The 22,062-nt window shown below is 38.3% G+C and overlaps 1 protein-coding gene across 8 annotated transcripts in view; it reads right to left on the bottom strand.

Annotated features, from left to right (window-relative positions):
* The window catches only part of TNS1 (tensin 1), a 2,530,757-nt gene that overhangs the window by 711,162 nt on the left and 1,797,533 nt on the right, over positions 1 to 22,062 (bottom strand). The window lies entirely within an intron of this gene.

The following is a 22,062-nucleotide window of genomic DNA, read 5'->3' as shown; positions in this document are numbered from 1 at the left end:
TGATGGCAAGTCATTAGACACAGTGATCGGAAATTATTCTGTTTGGCACATGGTTGCAAATTTTTGCAGTAACCTGCAATTTTAACAGTGGAGTAACTGATCACAATTACTATCTCTTGTACTTCAGGTTGTTTTAGGTACATGGATGTATGCTAGGCTAACAACCCAAGGGGCATTTTTATGGCTAGCCATGCTTCACAAATAAGAAAATGCATTGAAACTTCTCTGACTGGGAATCAAATTTGGGCCACGGCAGTCAGAGCACTGAATTCTAACCACTAAATTACCAGAGATTCCATCTGATCACCAAGGACTCCACTTCATTGCCGAATGTGAGAGTGTAACTCCCTAATCCTGCCATAGTCTACAACAGATGAAATTCTGAAATTTGATATGACATTGTGCATGTTTATTCTTCTCACAAGAAAATGGTCAGTATGTAGATGTCAGGGACTCATTATGGTATATTTAGTGACATTGTATCATTATTGTTTGTATGGAGCAGAACCTGAATATGAACAATTTGCAAAGTTACTAAAAATCCACACTGCATAGAAATACAAGTTTGATACTATGGCTACACTGTAAGAAGAGAGAGAATTCCTGTCTGTGACAGTTGTGGCCCAGAAAAGGTCACTAGCCAGATGGTAGAAGAGAGAAATTATGTGTTCACAGAACAGCTCTCTTCTAAACGGAGGAGTCAAGGACTCCAAAACAGACAGTAGCTTCTGTCATTGGCTGGACAACAGCCATACGTGGGCCATTTACAAGGGCCAAGACACTGACAGACACTTCCCTGTCATCTCTCAAGATCTATATGTGTACTGGAAACATGATATGTACTACTAAGTATCCCAGAGTGAGAGGGGAACAGTATGTAAAGAATTAATAGAACAATACACAAAACAAGACAAAAAAAGAATTATATAGTCTGATGGTTACAAGGTCCACTCCCCAATCTTTGTGGTGCTGTTGCCTTTGTGGAACAGAAGTATATGAGACTATGTTGTGAACACACCAGTCTCAAAATCAACAACAGTGAGTAAAATACAAAATTAAGAAAAACAAACAACAAAAAGTTTACTTTAACTGCAGTAGATGTGCATGGTGTAAGGTGCATGACCACACCACCTTTGTACACCTGAACACCACTTTTTTTGTACAGAGCTACATACACTTGTCAGATGTTAAACCATCATTTCACATAATACATTGCAAAAAGGGAATTAGAGCATGCATTCTGACAAGCAAAGAATCTGTGAATGACGTCTCCAAAGGATTGCTGTCTTGTATTGTCTCTGCATTTCTGGATGGTGTGCCATGAGAAGAATTAGCCCATATGCTTTCAAACAGTTGCCTCATTGTCTAAAGCACCCGGGGGGGGGGGTATGTAACCTCAAACAACTTTCACTCCAACTTAACTCTCTTCCTGAAGTAATCTCAAAACCTGTGTCGGTCCAATAAAATGTATTACATTGCATCCGTGTTCCAGAGTCTTGGTGTTTTCTTCCCCAGCAACCACTCACAACCTCATTAATCCCCCTATCCCACATTCCCCCATTTAGCCACATACCTGCATTTAAGTCAGCCATTAAGTATAACATTACTTGTAATATCACAATCTATCCTGAGAAGTTAGGCTTGTTCTTCCATTATGGCTAATCTCACAGCAACCATGGAGTGAGAATATGACATTACGGTTTTGCTTCCTAACTTCACATCCACACCAAACTCCAGTTATTGTCCCCCACTCCATCTTGCAGCCACTCACATCTCCCAAAGACATACAGGCATGCAAAAAACTAACTGAGACAAACACTCCATCATGTTCCACACTAATGCCTCCCACCTTCTTCTCACCCTCTGCATCCTCAGAGTAGAATCACTCTGGATTGGTTGCAACAGTAACAGTTGCACTGTAAAGATCATTACTTCATATTAAGTTGGATTTAGGGATTTTGGATTCAGGGGCTCTGACTCATTAGGAAAAAATATATATAAATAAAAAGTAGTGGCCAAGACTAACTGCATAAGGCAATTTACTACTCAGGAGAGTGATTCTACAGTAAAGGAAGTGGTTATGCCATTGTACAATGTGCTGACTAGGACATAATATTTTGCATGTTGAACTGGAGAGTATTCTAAAAGAAGGCTATATCTTGATGAGGGAAGGTGCAGTGAGGGGTAAATATAATGGGTAAAAGCTAGGAAGTAAAAATACAAGGACATGTTGAAGTGTGAAGTTTTTCTTTATGTTTAAAATGAGAAGTGAAAAGTGTAAACATGAGCCTGTTCAAAATACTACAAAATAAAAAAAAAACAGCTTTGTAGCAAATATGAGGCTGTAAGGTAACATAGCTGAAAACGAAAGGTGATGGGTGAGGAAGACCCAGCCTTTTAAGCTTACATACTAATTTCAGGCATGCCATGAGTATGTCTTACTGAGAAGTTTGTGACTAAGTAAAATTAACTTTCTGAGTTGGCGAAGTAATGCAAAATCACTGAGTATTTTAAAAAAAACTGAGGTATATGGAATAAATGGAAAAGGTGGTAGTTATAAAAAGCAAATTCAGTATGGGGCAGGGAGAGCTGTAGGATGTGAACTGTGTCTGTTGCAGACACAGTAGATATATATGCAGTATGTATGCATGTGTGACTGTATTTCTGTACATTAGCAAGTTCCATGCCTGTAACATGACCAATAGAGAAAGGGTAAACAGGAAAAGGGGAGTAGGCAAAAAGTGAAAAAGGTATGAGTGGAGGGGATGGATTTAACCTTAAGGAATAAATCCTAATGTCTATGTTTTGCTGCAGTGAAAGCCATCTTCATTAGTGTAGCTATACCTCTCAACTTCTTAGCTCAGGAGTCAAAGATGAAGTCAAAATAATGAGGGATGGGGAACAAAGGCCCCAAAATAGGAACATTTTTTGAAATATTACTCTTATTCTCTTAATAAAATAATAGAACAATAGGTTTTCATATCTCTTAACCTCTTCGTGCAAGAAATCTGGACAAAGGCAAAAATAATGGCAGGACAAAGACCCAAATATTGTGCTAATACACTTAGAAAGTTGCTAGGATAATAGGTCTTGCATTAGTATGAATTTTCTGAAGGATATGAAGTCTGAAACTCAAAGGTCTGTCAGTTTTTAGTGATTTCACCCCTCAATGATTTGCCAGAAAACCACAGAGGAACAGACCAAAAAAAAAAGAGGCAAAAATCTGAACATTCTGGGAAAATCTGGACAGTCGAGAGATATGTAGGTTTGGATCTACTTTAAAAACTCAAACTTTCAAAACTTCGAACTTTATATGGTTGAAAACATAGCATCAAAGTTTTGAAAGTTCAAAACTTCAATTAAATAAAAAAACTAAAAACTATTTTTTTTTTTTTACACTTATGCAGAGGGGCTGCACCCCCACACCCCCCACACCCCTGTTAATTAAATATACCAACTCTGAGATTACACTACAGTGGTGAGAATGGTAAATTTCCCATTCCGCGCTGTACGGTGATTTCCATTTAAACCGTTCTAAGTTTCAAAACTTTGATCTTATGGTCTCGACCATATGAAGTTCAAAGTTTTGAAACTTTGAGAATCCAAAGTAGAGCCATAGGTTTTGCATCCACATGCATTTACTAAATAATAAGAAATGTTTGACATTATTGACTGACTATACTTCTCAGTAATTTACCAGAAAATCAAAAATTTTATAAGGGACCGGAATGAGAATGGAACAAACACCTAAGGAAAATGAGATACACAACCCACTATAACAGAAGCATAAACAAAAGTCTTTGCATATTCATACATGAAACTTTTAAATGGTCATCTTACTTCTGGTAAACATCACTGGCTCTGTTCAAAACAGGTGGCAGCATTCCCAGTTATGCATTATACATTGAACTTTGTGAGTTTTTAATTTCCTGCTTGGATTGCTAGAGTTCTATATTTATTACATTCTGCTCAGACCTCCAATGTGCTCTGATCATCAGCTGGTACCCTAGGCATCATTAGTACATTTAGCATCCATGACCCTGTTGTCCAGAACTGCACAGCCACCCCTAGTAATTTTCACCCAAAACAACAATCTTTTAAGTGAAAAAGAATAAAGGAATCTGTCATGTGAAGAAAACTGGCTGATGGCGTTTGTTAAGGAAGGGTAATGTCAAATGTCACTGCTAACTTAGTTTTTGTACTGCAGTTTTGTAATGTTCTTTCCTTTCAAATATTTCCTTTTGTTTTTCTCTGAGAAGTAGTCTTTCAAAGCATTTATTATATTTTTCTATTTCTGTAGTATAATAATAAGGTGAATGAATGCCCTGCATTCATTATCCTCCTCACCCCCCCCCCCCCCAAAATGGGCAATTTCTAGCCCTTTAGAACAGGAATAGGCAAGCAAAGACTGAGGGTAATGTTACTCAATGCTAGACATTTAAATCTCAAAATGCATTCACTCTAGGCACTCCTTAAAATGGAGAACATCAATAACTGTGCAGTGACTGAGACCTGGATCAAGGCTCTAGAGAGCATCCCTGCATTACCAGGCTATAACTCATACCACACTTTTCGGCCATCTAACCTGGACAAGAACATCAAAGGCGGAGGTGTATCCATATTCATTAAGGATATCCACACCTCCAGGCTAGTTCCACAGCATAATGCATCCAAGGTTATCCAAGTGCAACTAACTCTGGGCAAAACTGCAATCCAAATTGTAGCTTGCTACAGATCACCCACCATGTCCCAGGATTCCCACTCTTCTTTTCCTGATATACTGGAAAATATTAGGGTTCAAGCAAACACCCTAATAATGGGCGATTTCAACTACCCCACCATTAACTGGGAAAACTACTCATGTAGCAACTCCTTCTCTCAACGCTTTCTGGAATTCATAAATTCCAATGCCCTGGATCAACTTATCCACATCCCCACCTGGGGTAACAATATCCTAGACCTAGTCATTACCAACATGAGTGACTGGTGTTCCACACCTGAAGTCATCTCCTCTTTGGTCAGATCCGACCATGAGCTAATCACCCTAGACATCCGCATTCTGCCTCTACCCACCATTAAGGAAACCACAGTAAAAAATTTCTCCAAAGCCAACTTCATGCTTCTTAAGACAGAAGTGGCGAACTTCATGACACCCATGCAGATGGACAATACAGTTACGACTACTGAATCCTACACAAATGCACTCTATAAGCACTTACACGAATGCATGGATTGCGTTATCCCAAACAGAACCAAGATACTATCCTCCATAAAAAGGAAGCCAATCTGGTGGTCCCCTGCCATAAACAAACTCTACAACAGAGGGAAGAAACTGTTGCAAAAGAGAGTAAAATCCCATGAGTGGAGGAGCTCCCTGGTCAGCTTCAGTAAGAAGCTGAAATCCCTTATGAGATCCTCCAAAGCAAGTTATGAAAACAAAATCACCACTGATTCTAAGGGCAGCCACAAAGCACTCTATAGCTATGTCAAGAATCTCAATGGCAACACCCAGATCTGCTCTGAGTTACAACACAACAGCACGAAATTTACAGAACCAACTGATATTGCCAACGTCCTGGCAGATAGGTTGAGTGCTAACTTTACCCCCCCCCCTCACCCCCTAAAGGGCTCATATCTATATCTATATAGGAAGAATGCAGAGTCCCTGTAATCACATCTATGCAGGTAAAAGCTGCACTCTCTAAAACTAAAAACACAGCATCCATGGGACCAGACAACATCTCAGGCTGCGTTTTACACAAACTTCAGAACGAACTGGCTCCCCACCTAAGCACCATGTTCAATCATAGTCTCTCATCAGGCTTTGTGCCCACTGAATGGTGCACAGTAACAGTTATCCCACTCCACAAAGGGGGGAGCCACCACTGATCCTGGGAACTATCAACCTATTAGTCTGATGAACCTGGTCTGCAAGGCCATGGAACATATCATCATAGAACTTATAAACAAAGACACTGGTAACCTCCAAACTCAGGACCCTACCCAGTTTGTGAAAGGCATATCATGCCTTTTGAACCTGATCAACTTCTTTGAGGCAGTCACCAAAGCCGTAGACAAGGGTAAGGTAGTTCACACAGCCTATCTTGACCTCGCCAAGGCTTTCGACACCATCCCTCATTCTGGAATTATAGCTAAACTCACTAAACTAGGTAAAAATCCCTACTTCACACGATAGGTTGCCAACTGGCTCACTGACAGAACCCACACTGTAAAAGTTTCAGACTCCAAATCTGACTTCAAACCAGTGACAAGTGGAGTACCATAGGGTTCAGTTCTGGGACCTCTCCTGTTTGGCATCTACTTCTCTGAAGTACAGACTAACACAGAATACCTCTGGCTAAAGAAGTTTGCAGATGACTGCAAACTAGGAGCCATAGTCGAGTCCCCAAATGATGTGGACATCCTACAGAAGGGCCTTACTGAGACAGAAGCCTGGTGTCAGAGGCATGGCCTCAAGCTCAATGTCAAAAAGTGCATTGTCATCCACTTTGCTAAAAACTCTGTACCCATGAACTACCACATAAATGACAGTCTACTAAATGCCGAATGTGTGATGAGAGACCTTGGGACCCAAATGGACAGTAGTCTCCCCTTTGATAATCACATTGCCACAGTAGTCAGGAAATCCTTCTATGTGGCACACCTCATCACAAAAGGGTTCTCATCCAGGAAAAAAGAGGTCATTGTTCCCCTCTACTCGGCACTCATTAGACCCATTATAGAGTACAATGCTCCTTTTGGAATGTACCTCAAAAGACATCTGCAGCAGCTGGAAAGGCCACAGAAGTACCCTCACAAAGAGCATTACTGGCCTCAAACAGATGCCCTACACTGACCGTCACAAAAAACTCCAGCTTTACTCTGTAGCATATCACCTACTCCAAGGAGATTAAGGAGATCTCTGCCTAACATATAAAGCTATGTTAAACCCAGAGATCTTGGACATGCTACACCTAAAGAAATCCCAATCCCTCCGAGCTACATGCTCTAGGGACCTAAACCTTGTCACCACAATAAACTGGACATGCTGGAGGGATAGAGTCCTGTCCAAGAGACTTCTTATACTCTGGAAGAAGTAACCCATTTATGTCAAACAAAGTTCCTCATTAGCACTCTTCAAGAAAAATCTTGATGAGTGGATGGGAAATAGGAAATTCACCCCGGGGATCACTTCTGTGGCTCTGCTCAACAGGGTCACAGGAAATTAACTTTCTTGGGTGGTGTAAGCCAGGGAACCTTGTTGGCTAGGCTTACTTAGGCCCTAACACCTACCTATGAACCTATGAAAGATCAATAACTTTTTAAGTGTATGAAACTTGCATTCTAAAAGAAGTGTAAATAATATTCATATTAATCAGCGCAGCAAGCTGCTATCCCTACGCATGGCTCTAGGCAGGTTTAACCCACATTTTATAATGCCACTCACTCACTGCCTTAGCTGATCACCGTTTCTAGGATTTATTTTGTATTAATGATGGAGTTCAAGTCAGTGTATACGCACACACACACACACACACGCACACACACACACACACACACACACACACACACACACACACACACACACACACACTCACATGCACGCACTTCACTTATAGTATCAACAAGTATACCCAGACCCTTCTGTGCAGAAACACAAATAACATTACTGAAATACCAATAGCAAATGCCATTTTACAAATTAGGATCATTGTTTCTATGCAGATACCAGAAACGTGTGTCATCACTCAATCTAACTTTTTAATTATTACCATAATCCTGCAGAATTTAAGACTACTAGTTTTGTGCTTAAGTAATGGTATGGTGCCTCCTTGTAACTATGAGTCAGTATTGGGCAGAGGCATGTCATGGTCATTTAGATTAGGTTCATAGATTCATAGTTAAGTGCTAGGCTAGCTGCCCTTCTGAGCTACTTTAAGCCTTGCAAATTTCCATTTCAAAGGTAAGAATCAAACCTTTTGTGTCTGTGAGGAAAACGCCTTTAGCATTATGCCAACCCCCTCAACCCCAGATGTGACATTCTAGTGTCCAGAGTTAAGACATGCTACTACCCAAGGCTCTTGCTGTGGAATCCACTGAACACTAAGCACAGTTTTGTTAAAGTTTCTTTGTAAGAATTTTACAAATATTAGTTGACTTGTGTGTGCTACTCAGAAGCCATATAATCAGTTAGAACTTTGTAATGTTTCTTGAAAACTACAATGTAATAGGTGTATATTAAATGTTTGTTCCACTTGCTTGTAACAAGTATGGCCCAGATCATGTCCAAAATAGGTCCCAAACACGAGCCCACCTACCTGTTTAACAAATATGAAATAAAAATAAATAAATAAACTGTGCTGGTTTTCTAGGTTAAACACTCTTACAGAAATGCAGACTCCATTTGTAATTTCTTTACTGGACTTACCTAGATGTGTACCAAATGAACGAGTTTTGAATATTTTAATACATTCCTAGGTTTTGCAGTTAAACATCCACTCTTCTGTTTCACTTTGTAACTGTGTTTATATAAACTCTACTCTACAAAGAACAGGGGATTGCATTGAACTCACCTAGGTAAGTGCAGGAGTTCCTTGTATTAACTCTCAGAAAAGAATACTGCCTTCAGAAATAAGCAGATTCAAATTCTGCTAGACAAGCACAGGAAGGAATTCCCAACACAAATGTTCTTTATTCCAAAACAGTGCAGCACATTCACTAATCCTTCTTTCTTTAGCAGGTTGGTGCTTTTCTGGTGAATCAAACACGTTTATGAAGTGACCATGCAGTTTCTCTTGCTGTAGAATTTAATCCAGACACACCACAGTTTTTGTTGATGCTCAAGTTTGTCTAAGTTTCTCCTAAACTCAAAAACTAGCCATTGCAGTTTTTAGATTCTCCTAATTCACGGGTTAACACTGAGACTTTGCAATTCTTTTGATGCTAAGGCTTTTCTGTAACACAGGTCACTGTTTATCACTTCTCCTGCCAAAGCTGAGTGTGCCAGTGTATAAGACTTTCCTCATCCACATGAAGCCGTGTTAAGCCTGCAGCTCGTTACAGACCATCCCACTTGCCCATTTGTTCACTTTGTCGCTCACTCTATTTTTGATGTCACTGTCATCCTAGCAGTTTTTTCTGACTGACATTCTGGCTCTCTGTAGCAGACTGCCTGTTACTCTAGCTGAAACTAAATAATTCCTGCCGTGCCAAAAGTGTTACAGACAGCTCCTGGCCAAATAAGGCGAGGCGAAGTATAAACAACCCCCTACCCCCAGCCAGCAGTACATCTCTTCAAAGTGATATATCAACATCTTATCTACAAGGGGCTACCAGCATACACACACACTGTTCTCAGGGCTGCATTTACGTAGCAACTTTGGTGGAATTTCATTGCATTGTTTTTCTGATGTTAAACATTAAATGTTACCTTACTTGACTGATTTACTTCTTTGCATTATCCCACACATTATTTGTTGGAGAAGTCATGAACTTTTATTATATGGGATGCTTTTTAATCCCCTCCTTTCAAATTGCTTTCTCTGTAGTGGAAATTGTGCTGTATTCCAAGAAATGCATTGTAAATTCATGAAGAAGAGTAGAAATACATATTTTTAAAATAAGAAACACCCAAGATAGTACTTACTAATAAGAAATATTTATTTGAAGCTCTCCTGTATGACAATAAATCTGTTAGATAATTAATTTCTTGCTTTTGTATCTGGTCACTGGATAAGTACACTGGTCTTACAAACATTCTCAGTCTTAACTGAAAGCTTAGTTACATGAACATTAATTGAAGTAAAACATATCCATTAAATATATCCAGTTATATAACTGTAGCTAATGAATATAATCCTAAATTTCAGTTTCCATCATTTTCCCTGTCGAGCAGTATTGCAAATATAAGCCATAAATGTACTGCATCTCACAGACCTAAGTTTGAGTACAGCAGAGTCCACCTGCCTGCTTTGTGGCACTGATTGAGTATAATCTCTCATCCATGTTCCCTGCTATCTTCTGAAAACAAAGCCCCATGTCTGGTGAACTTTTCCAGTTTACCAAATGTATTATGTCTTTCTCATTTACTGAATATGTGTTTATTTATTTAACCAAAATTGTATTTTCTGTATAATTTGTATGTGGAGCTTTTCTCCCCGGGCCTCCACTGAAAATGGGCTCTTCAAGGCCCAGTGGACTTTCCCGGTAAACAAATGCAAGCAATAAATAAATAAATACATAAATACATAAACTATTTATGCAGTAGTGAAGAGTGATGCAACACTACCATTTTGGCATTCAAATAAAGTTAAATAATGAAAAATGATAGCACGGCAAAAATTATTTTGTTAAACGGCAAAGTGCATTAAAGAAAATATGATTAAGAAACCCTTAATGGTAACAGTTGTGGAAAAGTGGCCTAAGAAACTTCATACAAGGCACCTAGTTTAAATAATAAAAAATTGCTCATTTATACAAAATGATAACTTGTATTTCCTTATCTGTAAAAAAGACAACCTGCCTTCTTTCATCCAGTCACAACTCTTTTAGTGCAGTCACAGTGCTATATCATTACTGGTTTCATAAGCAAAGTACTGTATGAACAGGGCACACATCCTGTTCCAAATCTGAAATTCACATGGAGGTTCAGAGGACTGTCTATTAGGCACTGACTGTACTAACAGCTCAGCACGCTACACAGATGTTTAAAATGTTACCATGCATATGTTGCATTTATTTCATGTAAAACAGCTGGAGCATAAAGGGAATATATTTCCTTTGCCTTGGTGAATTTGTACAGGTTGCTTCACTGCACAAGCATCTGGAAGACTGTTGAGTCTGTGTGCCTTTCCTGATTAAATGTTGTTATCATAGGAGATGCGTATAGTGCACTGAGTGGTCCCTTTAAACAATTTATTTTCACTGGGTTACCTATTATAAACCCTGAGAAGATACTCAGTGAGGTATGTCCACTTTGTTGTGTTGCAGTGCAGACATAGTTGAAAAACCTGAAGCATTATAGAATTAAACATTAATCAAACTAGAAGCCATTCAATAAAATGTACTCAAAGTTAGCATTCTTTGCACAATCTGTAATCAAGTTAAAAGTCCAAGACTAGAATATATAAATAAGTGAGAAAAAAGTACCTTGTAACTGATAAAGGTGTAGTTATGGCAGCTAAGACCACGTACATAATTCCAAATGCCACCACCACGACTAAAGTAAAAGGTAGCTTCTTTATTAAAACTCCACAAAACTCAGGAACACGTTTCAGCTAAAAACAAACTATAAGGAATCCCTTCACATACGATAAGCGCTTTCGGCTTTGCCTTCTTCAGAGTAATTATATAGAAATTAGGATGGCCTACTGCTGGGGTTTTCCTAGTGCAACATTTTTATTATTATTTTATTTTACATTTGCTAACCAGGGGTGTCTGACTGAGCCGAAAAGGCCCTTTTTCAGCAGGGGCCCAGGGAGAAAAGCTCCACAAAGAAAAATTACAGACACATTTAGTTATTTAGACATAATCAGTATGCACACAAATTACAAGAGACATGTTTTTACAGTGGTATGTGGCACAAACAGTTACAGTGGAGAGAACAATAAAAAAAAAATATTAATTTTAAAAATAAAGGTAAGTAATAGATTTGTGGTGTACGGCTGAACTTTGGAATGTAGGTAGAATACATACCATAGTACAGAGGTACAGTACATACATTGTAGATTAGCCAGTGTTTGTGAGTAAGATTGAAAAACTATTATCAATTGCTCTAGATTTAGCACATTCTATATTGTATGGACAGAATTTGGGAAAAAATCACTACTCCACAATGATCCCATTAAGACGGAAGGGAGCAAATAAAACACTAGAATATAAACATCTATAAGGACACACATGGCACTCGTGGGATCATACAGCTGAAAAGACAGACAGTATAACAAATGCAGATAATAAGACAACTAATAGAAGACTGAAGTATCCCATGGTGCAGCACAGTTTTGCCAAAATTTTATAATTTAGTACCAAAAAATGAATGAACTCTTAATAACATATGAATGTCAACCTGAGCGATAGCCAAGAGAAACTGAAAGTAAGAAAGAGAACAATGACCCACCTCCCAACGCTGTGGCTACTAGTCAGCATGATACCTTTGAACCTACCGACATCCCATTTCCACCAGAAACACATTCACCTCCCCACAATCACCAGAAACAGTCTTAATTTCCATACTTTTTAACTACAGGCAGGCTATCGATAAGCAACCTTGACATCGTGTTCATTATAAGGTGAGGGGTACAGCTAGAATTAACAATCTTCATTGTAACAGAAATTAACTCTCCCCAACCTCACTGACCATACCAAGTAATGCTGTTTCATAATGGTAGGATATAAATCATGAACCAAAGGGGAACTAAAGGATGGTCTTTAGCTAAGAGCACACATGTATGTTGAGATCAGTGTTCATTCTCAAAGAACTTTTACTTTCCTGAAAAGAAAAATGTGAGCTGCTGTAAAACAGTGATGGTCACTTTAAGCCCAAAATTAACTAAAAGCATACTTTTATCATTGGTATAAAGTGTTTATCAAAAGACTAGATAGACAAAGGTGGTATGATCTTAGCACCAGCCTCTTATCATCTGTAAAATTAACAATTTCTTCACATGGATACTCTGAGTAGTCGAAATGATAACAGCCACATGTGCTGAAATTATGGTGCCTTAACCAGATAAACAACAGTGGCTAAAAAAAGATAACAGGAGTGGATAGAAACAAGTCTTTGATGAAGCAATCAGGTCAAAAGGCTAGGATTAGTTGATAATGTCATATGCTTCTTTGCTTTTATAACTCGTTAGCAAATCTTAAGTGGAGGCCGAGCTGTGCTCTTCAACACAGATTTATTTACACATTTCTGAGTTTCAAAGAACCTTTCAGCCTGGATTCCATGTGCTTCTGTTTAGGAACTTTTGCTTTCTCAATGAATGAGGGAGAGAATGACACTAGGAATAAGAAAGTGAAGGTCATTTCATCAAATTTCACACTCATTGCAATGTAATGGAGGATCCTAGATGACAGGTAGGTTACTTATTTACATTTAACTGTGTAGGTTACCTGGTGCAGGGATTCTTTTCAGTCAGATCCTGAACCAATAGGTGGTCATAACTAATTTCAACTTTAGATGCTGCACAGTGGATGACGTTTACAGACATAAAAAGATGTCTATTACAGCAAGTTATCATTCAGTGACATGGTGTCCAGCAGTATTATAGATAAATTACAAACGTATGTAAATGCAAGTTTAAATTATAAGAAGCCATCTATATGCATATATCAGCAAAGATATCACATTTGAAAATACAAATAAGATATAAATAAATCCATGCAGCTATATATGATAGCAATTCAAGAGTAATATTTTTATAACAATCCATTAAATGAAAAAGTTGAACTATTGTTTATCCATGAACATTACAACAAGTACATTTACATGTTTCGCTTAAGTAGTCATAGAGATGCTTTCTGAAGTGGGAGTAATCTGTGTAGATTCTATTGTCTTGTGACACTGAAATCCATCTAGCAGAAGCAATTTGTATGACAAGGTTTAGCTAAATACAAGGTGCATGTGCAGTGTTTTGTCAGCATTTGCTTTCAACATCCAGACAAGTTTGCACTTCAATAATGAACATCTGTCCAATGTGTCCTGACATTTGTGTGGCAGTTAGTGCAGAGGATTAAGGCAATGAACTGTTAACGAGCTATTTCCTGTGGTCCACGGTTTGACTCCCTCACTCTCTATTTGCTTACTGTTTGGCTCGGAGTAAGCCACTTAACCAGACAGTGTTCCCAGGATGAGCTCAAAAAAGGTCTGTGTGTGTCGCTGCTCTCACCCAGTTAACAAATGAGGACATCCAAGGTTATCAAGAACTGCATAGAGGAGGAAACTCTAATGCAGACAGTTCCCATGTTGCTAATAACTGCATCTGAAGAGGCAAACAATAAAAGTAAGATGGCTGACCACATCACTGTCTTTAAACGTCACTTACACAATTGCCTTTATACAAGATATTACAGAACACTAGTTCTTTTTATTAATGCTGTTTCATCATCAGCTCATTACTTAAAATCATTCTGGGCATCTAGGAGGATATGTTATTGGTTTAGGTAATTTGATGCACCTGAACTACTTTGGCATGAGTCTTTACTCATAAACTTAGAAATGCAGTTGGTCTGTGGTTAGCCATTGCATTGCATCCTATTGCCTGCTTTTATGTCAGGGTTCAGTAAGACATTCTTTTAAGAATGAGGTCATTATGCAATAACCGACGACGTTGGTTTGGTATATTAAGATTTACTCACGGCTGGTGTAGTTTAATCACGAGGGCGAATATTAATCGCCAGTCATTGTATAATTAAGCAATAACTCATGAGTGGGTGTGAGCATATGAGGATTTACCCACGGTTGGCATGGTTTCATCATGAGGATGGGTTATTGCTATTATACAATGACATTACTTAAGAAAGAAATTGCTTACCTTTCTTAAATAATGCCTTTGTATAATGATGGCCTAGTGTTCCTCAGCATTGTTTTACTTTTTTTCCGTGTTTGCTGATATACTGTGCATACCTATAGGGTTTACATTCCCATGCTTGCACAATCCATCAGTGCTGTTCAACAGAAACAACAGAGAAAAAAAGAATCTGTGTTCCTTTTTTTTTTTTTTTTAATATGAGGCAAAAATGTGGGCATTCTCCAAAAATGCGGACTGTTCACAGGTACAACAGTCTGCCGAGTCAGTGCAGAAATACAAGGAAAATCAGGTACATTTCTGTTTCTTTAGTTTGAAGAATGTACCTGGCTTTTCTTTTATTTGGTATGCCGTCCTTAGCATATATCAATAGAAAAGTCTGGAAGCTTAATGGCACTTTAGCTGCAGGATTTTTTTCTACTGTTATATGCTTGATTTACAATGGGCATGCTGGTTGGTCTGTCCAATTGTGTACGTTTTGGAATAACAATGACCTGTCACAGTATAATCTGAAATTCTCTAAGGCTTCAATTTACAGCCAGACAGAATTGGCCAAATTATGCATTTTGCAAGAAGTTCTATGAAATCTGAAAGAAGCCCATTTAGTAAGGGGTTTCCCTATTATGACTTTGGGGAGGATATTGCAATAAGGCCTTTTTATACGGGTGCAATTCAAAAGTAGTCTTTAGGTCAGTACAGGATGAAGAGACTGTAGCAGATGTGGAGACTGTTGTGATACAGTCAGAAAGCAGAATCATGAAAGATTCAGATATCTGAGATTGTGGAGCTTGCACAAATACTGTGAAGTCAGGATTGAGATCTGACTATAAAAAAGCCATTTCACTCCAGTCCAGAAAGCATGGATATCTGGCTTTGTGGACTATTACAGTTCACATGAATACTGTTTTCTCCTACCTGGATTAGCAAGATAATTTAGTGCATACAGTCATGTGCTCAGGAAGCCAGGACAGCAAGAGGTTCCCCCGTTTCGATTCTCGGCTTGGTTTGGGAGTGCCTTCTGTGTGGAGTCTACATGTCCTCTCCGCAGTTGGGTAGCGTTGGAAAGACATGTGTGCGTAAATGGGCATGCCTTCGTTGAAGGTTGGGCATCGAGCTGGCACCTCGGCGTTTCGTAAAAAATCTACTGCCAATCATTAGCGGACCGGAGTTCCGCTGTGGCGACCCCTTACCAGGAAAAAGCTGAAAGACAAACAACAATCATTGTCACATTCCAATCTAATTATTTTTGATGGCATTAATGGTTTAAAAGGTAGTTGTAAGTAGACCCAGACTGTGAAAACAGATGAGTGATCACTAGGGTTGTTGTGTATGCCTACTGTCACTTTCAAGTGATATGAGGAAAAAATTATGTACTGTGCTACTGTTTTATTAATCCTGTTAAGTTGGTTTATCAGCTCAAAGAAAACACAAAGGATTACAATCAGGAATACCATCATAAACAAGCAGACCTCTCAACTGTCCCTAATTTGGAGAACATTCCTATTTTCAGGCCTAATTTACCCCAATGCATGATGTGCCTTTTTGGGTATATGTCCCTATTTTCAGGCCTAATTTACCCCAACACATGATGTGCCTGTTTCTTGGTATATGACCCTATTTGCAGGATTGATTTACCCCTTCACACAAATGTGTGAATCCCATTAATCACATGTGATATTTTAAGCTGTCTAATTTGCAGAAAACCACACTATGTGATCAATATTACTGGCAACACCAATAATTTAATTAAAGAGGAGAGAACTCTTATTATCTCCCCTTTTCAGAGGCAAAAATAAACGATCTTGTGTGGTAGGATTTTGCAATACAGTTCAGGAAAGTCGACAAAATTCACACTGTATCTTTGATTATGAGCTTATATTTTAACATCATTTTTGTCACTTTGTATTTCAAACATGTTTCTGAATATTATCCCACATTCCTACCAGAAGCATTAAGAGTTATATGTTATTTAGTATTCACATATTATACTAATTAAAGACCAGATTTTTGGCTGAATGCACCTACTTGTACCTATTTTCAATGTCTGCAGGTGGAAAGGTATCTAACCAACTTGCTATATTTTTAAGACAGGGATTTCAAAGAATTCACCTCAAGAGCAGAATAAAGCACCAACGTACTTACTGAAGATCAAAGAGATACAATCATAATTCTTTGTAATACGTGCAGCTTGAGCTGCTGTGGTAATACATGGAGCTTGAGCTGCTGTGATGTAGTTAGTACATGTTAAGAAAAAAACTGTAGGAGCTTAAAGTGTTTCACAGGTTTGAACATACTTCAAAAAATGTTATACTTTCTTAGCTCACTTTGCATAAGCTTGCTCCTTCATTGAATGCTTAAGGCATGAGTGGTAATTACCCTTCAGGGAATATTAGTGGGTGCTTATTCCATGTTATGTTCTACAAGTGCTTCATCTTATTCAGATTGGTGACAGGTATCCAGACAGTAACAACGGACTTGGGTGATGGAACACAAATACCTAACCAAGGAGTGCGAATTAAACTACATAAGGTAAGGAAGTATTTGCAAATGATAAATTACTCCAGAAGTAGAAAGCATACATTCATATATGAGCTATGTGGGGTTCAAAACAGATGGAAAAAAACTACAGTAAATAAATGAAGAACTGCTGCTTGAAAGTAGAAGTAAATGAAAGGATATGGCATTGCCAGATGCCTTCATGTATATGCAGTGGACAAGGCTTAGAATGTTAATGCATCAGTGCAGCTAACAATGCCGAGTCATAACAGCAGTAGTTTGACACTTCTACTGAAGTTTGCAGACAGGTGTTTCTTGAAATATAACAGTCTCCTACCCTAATTCATTGTGTAAACGGTATTAGTGCAGACATCATCATCTGGTACTTCTTTTTTGTTGTGTGTCATCATCAAGTTACACAAGTGACAAGTCTTCTTATCAGCTGTTCTAACCTACTCATTGTGGTGTCTTGCTATCAGATCAGAATAAGGGGTTCTGAGCTGCATACACTAACTTACTGAGATGCATAACTACACTGCATGTCACACTAGGATCCATAGGAGTCAACATTATACCCAACATTTCTGTATCAACTTAATGTACTACTCTCTGCATGCTGGCTTCTACCTTATTAATCAAGATAACCTTCACCTATAATCAAACTGCCAACCCCCCAAGTCCAGAGGCAAGGCTTCTTCTGTTGTACCAGTGGGCTGATACCACAGGAATGATGTCTTTAGTAACTGAAGCAATTCATTTGTTGGGGATTTTGCTCTCAACAATGCTAAAAAGGGCCTGCCCAATCTTGTCACAAGTGGAAACCCTTTGTGTAGAAAGTAGCACACTGTAATAGCACTGGTGTTCACTCTGTCACATTGTATATGGTTCTGAATCTGATCTCCTAATCAGACAAGAATGCTTATCCATCATTGAATAAAGATCTGCTTAAACCCTTAACTGGATGTTTTTTTTTCTGTGGAAGGAGGACTTTATTTTTTCAAAGTTTGGCTAGGTTAGCTATGACCAAGATCTGACATTCTGAACAGTTAACCTTATTCCTAACCTTTTGATCTCTTTATCAGATGAAGGTCAACAGCTAGATGCTAAGTGCAACATGGTGGCAGGATGTTAACCATTTCTCCACCACACTGCATCACTTCTTGTGCTTTTGGGTACATACCTTTGAGGACCTCACACACTGAAGGCAGTACCTTCCTGCCCTTGTAGCACAGAAATCTCCAATGCTCAATGTTCAATCTTAGCTTAAGCCCTACTGAAAAAAGGGCACAGCTATATGCTATGACTTTAATGACATTCAAAAATAAAAGCCTGTATGTACCTAATCATCCATCAGTATTAAGGAGTACTTTGTGATCATTCTAGTTATAAAAATAAAATGTATTAACTTGTAGTCCTTCACTTTATGTGTGTGGATGCATTATCATACCATTACAATGCAGGGCTGGGAAAGAAACAAGACATATTTATTCATTTGTTAACCAGGTGAATGAACTGGTCATCTTAGACAATGTTTTTCAGCGACAATCTGGGCCAGAATGACAATGGTGAATGTAACATGCACAATTTAGAGAAGTAAGTCAACAAGCCAAGGTTTTGGAGGTAACTTAAACACTCCATAGAAAACTCCACTGAGACACAGGGAGAACAAACAAGGCACCATACATGCAGTTATCAGAGGTTAGGTTTGAACTGTGAGCTCTGAGGCAGACTATCCTACAGGTGTACCCATATGACCATTACACTTAACATAAATGCACCCACTGACAATGAAACTGAAGGCAGAAATGACCACATTTATACAGTTACATAAAACTATACTTTAAAGCTATGCTTTTATACCAGTCTTTTGTTTTCTTTCTTTTTTTCCCGTTATATGTCATCAGTCAGTTCCTAGTGTTCCTCATCAAGCTCCTTAGAATTGGGGCCCATAGAAGGTGGCTAATTATGGAACTCCAGGGAAGAGGAAGAGATGAAATCATGTCATCCACTGTGACTGTAGGACGCTTTTTGTTTTATAACTTCACCCACAATCCCAACCTCACATGCTTGCATACAATAATGTCAACATATACCACTATTCCCCATGGCAACCTTGCTGGTGTTTTCTCCAAAATCTTGTATGGCAGAATCTACAGTCTTTAACATGTGCCGTAGCCCTAGCTGAGAGAGTCCTCATTCCAGAATAAGAGAGTGGGCAAAATGCCACTCCTTACGTCAATGCCCCCAAAGAGCTCCTCAAAAATAGTGCTTAATAATAAATCCCAAGCCATCTGAGGCAGAGTCAAGGCTCTGTTATTCTGCACTATGAAGCCAGCACTTAATATGTGTACATGCTTCTCAACTACTATGATTTAAGCATTTCACTATCACTTTGGCCTCGAATTTTGCCATATTGTTCCTTTACTGATTTTCCTCATAAAGATAGACCTGCATATATATATGTAAATGATTCCTTATAACTTACTATATGGAGTCTAGTATCTAAAAAACTACTATTCCAAAGCAAAAAAAAAAATAAAGAAAGTGTTCCTCTTTTGAGCCCTCTGCTGTGACTTTTTGAAGGCCAGCACTGTGACTTTTAATGTTAAGAGGTTGAGAGACATGTAGGGATATTTTTGCAAAAGCAGAATACTGCATGAGTTAAGGTAATTAATCCCTTTATTTCTTCTGCTGCAATACAAACACCATATCAATTTATGTTTGTTTAGGACTGTTATAACAGAGCTTGCTTGACAATTTGATTGTATTCCTGGCACTATAAAATAAAGTCTATCCTATTATTTTGTTAAACACAAGAAGTTGAAAACCAAGGCTTTCATACAGATTTTCTTTTTCATTTGTTCATCTGTACAAATATCTTGTTTAAATTTGAAAATGAACATTCAAAATTTAGATCGCTTGTCCTTCTGTGACCTCGCCATGTTCACATGCATGTTACGTTATGTACACTTCCTTTTCATATGCGAGTAAGTGTACATTCCGACATAAACTATGTGCTTAGTGTCAAACTGAAGGCGGTTGGAATGCAGAAGAAAGGCAAGAAGAGCTTTAGAATGTAGAATAATGACACATAGTCTCAACACTCAACTGCAGAGATTTTAAGATCATTTAACTGACAATGTTAGAATTAGTTTAAAATGTCAAAAAAAAATAATGAAGCAATACAAGAATAAAGCCTGATGTCTTAATTTCTTCCTGAAACAGAGCTTGTCTATCAAAGTGTGTGTGTGTGTGTGTGTGTGTGTGTGTGTGTGTGTGTGTGTGTGTGTGTGTGTGTGTGTGTGTGTGTGTGTGTTGATAAGAAGATTTTAAACTGAAGAAAATTTCTGAGTCAAATTATTTCTGTTTTTCCTCTACAAGAGCATTGTTAAACAGATGCCATTTCTATTTACAAATAATAAAATCCTTCTTGACAATGTTATAAATGTCTTGGGTCTCAGTAGACTTGCTAACTGACACCTCAATAACACACTGCAATTAGAATTTATCAAGGTGATGATGTCACCTCCATAGCAACATATCAGGTTCTCAAGTCCCAGAACAAGAATGTCCGTTAACTTTTGGATCTGCAGACTGCCAGCTGCTGCATGACGTATGTTGGGCTTGGTCTTGGCCCTGTGCTGCCTTCTCTTTAACTGCTGACTGATTATAAGAATTAGCTGTGCTATACTAAAGATCTGACCAGAATGCAGCCATTCTGTTCACATTTCTGTGGCTACTACCAACTAATGAATCTGAGGTACTGAAATGGCTGAGTATGAACGTCTTGCACTCTTGAGTTTATTCAGTGTTTAGTGAACAACAGACATAAGTTTAAGGTTAGCAGGGATCATTCCAGGCATTTATTCTGGGCAGGAGTAATATTATCTGACCCTTCTTCTGTACTGTCACTGAAAGGAGGGTTAATTAAAATCAAAGTGAGGCGTCAGGTCACAGCAGGAACTAGAAACCCAACAAGTTAGGTAGCTTGACTTACAGCACCAAGAAAGAAACAGTAACAACCTGTTGAGATTCTTTCTCCCTGCCAGGTGTGTTTAAAGTTTTAATTTAAATAGTATTTATTAACATTTTCAAAATATAACAAGTAATAAGCATTAACAACTATTTACATCTATTAAATAGTTTGCAACAAGACATTTTCTTTAAATTCCTTTGAAATAATACCATTTTTTGTATTTACAGCAACAGCTTATGTGGACTTGTTTGTAATAGATCTGTATGAATCCAGTCTATTATTTTAGGGTTTCTAGCCAGTCTGGTAAGAGCTGGTGCTTCTCTTCACTCATCTTATATCATTCTGTGCTTCTTCTCAGTATATTCATCATGTGTCAGAAATTCTTTGCATGTACTGTGTTTTGTTTTCCATGGCTTGGTTACATTGGGTTTAACCACGCACGAAAGAGCCAATTTAAGTACTTCCAGTCTATTAAAAATTGGTGGTTCAGCGGTGCAGCGGTTAGCATTGTCACCTCACAGCAAGAGATTCCCCAGTTTGATTCTCATCTGAGATGCCTTCCGTGTGGAGTTTGCATATCTTCCTTGAATTCCCATGGGTTTCATCCAGGTGCTCCAGTTTCCTCCCACATTCCAAAGGCATGTGTCTGGAGCATTTTTCCCTGAGCCTCCACTGAAAATAAGCTTTGTTCTAGTTGGACTTTCCTGGTAAACAAATGTTAAATAAATAAATATTGCACCCACCGCATTTATTACATAATATGCAAAACTCCATGAAATTTGTGTTGTTTTCTGAAACATCATGCCCTATGTGCTGCATGCTATTTCCCACACATATTTTTCTTAGTACAATTAAAAAGCATATACATTGTCCACTTTTAGCAGAAATTTCTAGTTACAGTTTCACTTTGCAATTAATAGATGCACCTATTCTTTTGCAATTTTGTTTCTTTACTTCCTTTCTACACTCCTTTTAGCTGTGTTACTTAGACTCTACTCGTTAATAAAAAGCCTGCCCATGCCTGCCCTTTTCCTCTGTTTGATTGAGTCTTCCATTAACTTT

This window comes from Protopterus annectens, chromosome 6.part0 (genome assembly GCF_019279795.1).
Source record: "Protopterus annectens isolate FY-2018-M chromosome 6.part0, PAN1.0, whole genome shotgun sequence".
In the NCBI taxonomy this organism is placed as follows: domain Eukaryota; kingdom Metazoa; phylum Chordata; order Ceratodontiformes; family Protopteridae; genus Protopterus; species Protopterus annectens.
The sequence above is the reverse complement of the archived record's forward strand: the minus strand, read 5'-3'. Positions and strand labels throughout refer to the sequence as shown.